Source organism: Cucumis sativus, chromosome 1, assembly GCF_000004075.3.
Source record: "Cucumis sativus cultivar 9930 chromosome 1, Cucumber_9930_V3, whole genome shotgun sequence".
In the NCBI taxonomy this organism is placed as follows: domain Eukaryota; kingdom Viridiplantae; phylum Streptophyta; class Magnoliopsida; order Cucurbitales; family Cucurbitaceae; genus Cucumis; species Cucumis sativus.
In genome coordinates, this window is record NC_026655.2 from 23,609,236 (window position 1) to 23,614,019 (window position 4,784).

Genomic DNA, 4,784 nt, shown 5'->3' on the forward strand with positions numbered 1-4,784 from the left:
ATGGGCCATGATCTTTATGAGAAAAGATATAGAATATTTACAAAAATAATAATTCAAGGATTTAAAAATAATAACCCAAAGAGATACATGGTAAATGTCCCATAACCTTATGACGTCTAGCTAGACCGGAGATATAAGTTAATCGGGTTGGTGCTAGAAATAAGAATTGAAAATGCGTGTAGATGAATTATCAAACACCCGCAGATGTCACACAAAGAGCGCAAACAACAATTGAAATAAATAAAATACCAACAACAAATAAGACATAGAAGTTGGTAACCCAATTCAGTGATATACTACCTACGCCTAGTGATAATTTGCCCAAAATAGACCATCCACTAACATTGAAAGTTATGAGTTTACAACATAACACTTGTTTGCAAAACAGCTCTTACAATAGAGACTCACGTAGAGCTTAACTTAATTATGATCACCTAGGTTTCCGCTGGATGTAAAACTTTCTCTCATCGTAGACCTAGGCTCCTCCTAAGTCTGAGCTCCCCTCACACTCGACATGTTTAGGCTCCTTTTAGAGTGGCAATATTAGTGATTATCACTGAGTGCAGCTGCAAGGTATACAAAATTTTCATTCTCCTTTTTTAATTACTTCCTTGTACTGCATCACCTCCATTAGTTTCATAACAAACAAGACAATAATACAAGGGTGTCAAATGAGTTAACAATCCCGAGAAAGGAAGACAAACCATGTTTGTTACTCTTCTACTTTCAATTCTTCTTGGCCTTACAGCTGTCCTTTTGGCATTTGGCCACAACATTTGGGCTGGATTCTTTAGTGATAGTCCTTTTTTTTTCATGCACAATATCTAGCCAATGGTTCATCTTCTTCCTCTCATCCATTTCAATTTTTTTCCACAAATCAGCACTTCAAAACCCATTTACACAGAAAGAGCCAAGTCCTCCCATATGTATATATTTTATCTTATAACTAGGCCAATTTCCAAATTTTGAGGCACCCTATATAAGTTTGATCATCCTCATGTCTTCTTCCTCACGCTCATACTCGGTCATTATACAATTTCCTCAGGGAAAATGACTTGGTTTCTTGGTTTTCTCTTTCTCTATTTCTTACTTCTTTTGCTAATGCTTGCTGTGTTTATCAGTCTAAAGCTAGCCACCTTTATGATTCACCTACTACATGTATATATATATATTTCTATTATATCTTTTACCTTTTTTCAGAATAATAATAATTGCATGAAGGATTTTGTCATATGATTATTATTGGTTTCTCTTATGTTATGGCAATGTGGCCTTGCAATTCTCTAATGGCTTCTTTGCAGCTGTTGTGCCTTCCCTGATTTATGCGTCTATTTGATACAACACACAAGGCAGCAAGTATAAAAAGTTACAAGTTTAGTCAATGGACATTCAAACTAATTTATGCATCTATTTGATCCCTAAAATTTTAATTTGTTGTTTGATACGTCTTGAGCATTCAATTTTATGTTTATAGTTTTTTTTAGACATGTTAGGTAATTATTTTGCTTTTAAACTTAGATCTATCAACGTTCATTCCACCTCAATTTTTTTTTTTTTTTTTTGCTTTTTGTGTTTGTCTAATTTTTACCAATGTTCTCAAAATCGAAGTCAAATTTTAAAACAAAAAAAAGATTTCTAAAAAAGTTTCAGTTTTTAGATTTTGAATAAAAAATTAACTTTTATACTTAAAAAAAAAAGAGAAAAAACAAAATTGTTGCAAACATATATTGAATGGATCTTTCATATTCAAATTTCTAAAAAAATTAACTTTTGATTTTTAGTAATGTGAATAATGTTTGGATTTGTGTTTGTGGTATTGGCGAATGATTGGAGATCGCGGGAGGTATGCTATGGGTTTCACTTTTGTTTGGCGGAAGGTATGTTAATAACATGTTTCTGCAAATTGGTGGAAATTTGGTTAATATACTTGTAGCTTAGGTTTTTCATTTAAGCTTTGTGTAAGATTAGTGTAGTAGCTTATGCTAGAAACATGCATTTTGGTTGTATTCCTCTTTTCATTCAAAGTATTACCGTCGACCAACATGAAAAGAAAAACTATCTAAAGATCTTTCATAAAAAGTTACTTGCCTAATGATTCTTCTCATTTTATTTTGCTTTCTCAGCTTCCCTGTGTAATATGGCTTATATCATTCCTATCTTAATTATTAGCTTCTTGTTTTAATTTCACATTTCATTTTGTTTTCGTATTGCACATTCATTTAATCTTCATTCCAGCACTGTTCGAGCTCTCTAGAGTCCTTCGAGATTCGTTCTACATCGTTTGAGTTGTGTTCGAATATCGCTGAAGTAGAGTTTTTTTTTTTTTTTTTTATCTAAGGATGCTTTTCATTCTAATTGACATCACATTCTCCAATCTTGGTGGTAATAATTCCATTTACCATCTTCGATTCTTGATCAATTTGTGATTTTGTTTCATTTCATACTCAGTTTATTGTTTGTTTGAATTGTTATTGTTGAAGTTGATTTTTGCGCATTCGTGGTTTTGAAGAATGGCTGGCGGATTGAAAAAGCTTTTTGTAAATCAACTTCTTCTTTTTGTTTATTATATGTTGGCGTTGTCCCCCGTTTCTTTTTCTCACATACTCATCTTCTTCCTCTTTCAATTACCAACTCTTCCCTTTCTCTTCACACAAAAAGGAGAATCTAAACCTATTGGCTCCAAAATTACGGTATATTTTTTTAAAATTTTTTGGACTCTATTACTTTTATTTGTGAATTTTGCCTTGTGGTGTTGAGATTATGAACTTTAATTGTAAGATTTTTTTAACTAAATTGTTCATTGTTTGAAGTTGGGATTTTGAGAACATGAATTATATGTGGGACTTTTTAGATACCGAAGCTAAAGAGTGTTATGTATTTAAAATCTCTATATGTTCATTCAAAGCTTCTACTTTATCTATCATCAGTCTCTAGTTATACTTTTCACTTTGATTTTCACTAAATTGTAAATATATTCAATTTTGTTGTTTTCTATTCTCTATACAACACATTCAAATTTAAAGTTTTATAGAGAAATTAACTTTACAGCCATAAGTATAATGAAGTATTCTCATTGACAAAATTCATGGTTATACTCTCTTAAATTACCATTTTCTAACCTGTCCTCCATTAATTTATCAAATCACCTACACCAACACTTATCTTACTTTTATGGATTAGCGAAACATACTTAGTGCATTGAAGTTACTAGGAAGCCGTTTTTTTTTCTTTCAAAATTGTCTTGTTATAATTCTAAAGATCAAATGGTTTATAATGATATTGTTTGTAGAATAATTGAAGTCATATCTGATTGAAAGCTAAGTGATTGTGTAGACAACCAGACGATCGTTGAAGGTTGAAGACTGAGAAGACGTTCAAGATTTATTATTTAATACAAAAGACTGAGAAGACGTTCAAGATTTATTATTTATGTCTTGTATTAAGATCTTGTTTCATGTACTCATGTAAAATATATACATAAAAACAATATTAAGATTTCATTTTGTGTATACAAACATGTAAAAGACAAATATTATAATTTCTACATGAATATTAAATTTATTGATTTGTTGGCGTGAAAAATAATATTTATCTACACAGACCAATGTCAGATTATAAAAAATGGACAATAATGCAACAATTAAATAAAAATAAATTTATTAAAATGGACTAAAAACAAAGGTTTTAATGTTGTTTTTAAACCGACATTGAATTTTTTTTAATGTCAGTTTTAAGGTCAACCAACATTAAAAACCTTCAATAACACCATAAAAAATGTTGTTTTTAAACTGACATTAATGAGGCATTTGATGTCGTTTTCAAACCGACATTAAAGCAAACACGACATTAAAGCCTTATAATAATGCTAGCATAGATGTCGGTTGTCAACCACCAGTAAAGGCTATTAATGTCGGTTTTAAACCGACATTAAAGGTCAAATTTCTTCTAGTGGTAGAATATGTTAAACTGAGTTGTTGAGATATATGCTCCAGGAAAAGGGAATGAGTGTTCTACGTCACGTAAGGTTCATGAAATTGGCTCACTTACTTTCACTAGTCGTTGTTGTGTAAGTTGTATGTGTATCTGATTTGCATTCAAACTCAGGACAATTTAAATCATTTTGATTATCAACTTTGAATCACCATAAATTTTTGTGTATGATACTCCTTTCTCTAATGCCATTTGAAGAACAATTATCAAACCCATATATCACCACTTCGTCGCGGTTCACCATTAAAGTATATAATCCAAGGTTCCATAACTTTCGTGAATAAAAATTCATCAAAGGCATGTCTTCACATAACTTCCAATTTGATGGAATTTGGTGGCCTGCTAAAAAGTTCGTCAACGCACTAAGGTTCTGCTTAGATAGTAAAGAGCATGTTCCATTCCCTTCTCCTTCTTTTGTGCCAACAAGAATGTCCCTTATTACCTTTCGTATGCAGCAATGTACAATATCAATGACTTCTAGGCACTGAAGCTCCTAGCATTCATTCTTTATATTATCAAAGACATCCTGATAAGCCTCATCCCACACAAATTTTTCTCTTTTTCTCATCAACTTTTGAAAAGTTTGACATCGACCAGCTAGGTTGGAAATAAACATTCGAATGTAAGCCAATCGCTTATAGAGACTTCTTAAGTCATGAAAACTTTTTAGCCTTGGCATCTTGTGAATGGCAACAATCTTGGACTAGTCTATCTCGATCCCACGGTGCCTTACAATGAAGCCAAAATGCTTTCTTGAAGTCAAACCAAACGTGCACTTGAGAAGGTTCATCCTC

General features: G+C 31.8%; 1 long non-coding RNA gene across 1 annotated transcript; it reads left to right on the top strand.

Moving 5' to 3' along the window:
* The first annotated feature begins 366 nt into the window (after positions 1-366).
* LOC116402706 lies at positions 367-3,565 on the top strand. The gene is made up of 2 exons (XR_004215242.1): positions 367-1,877; positions 3,290-3,565. It is a non-coding gene; the product is annotated as an uncharacterized LOC116402706 (long non-coding RNA).
* Positions 3,566-4,784: the final 1,219 nt, after the last annotated feature.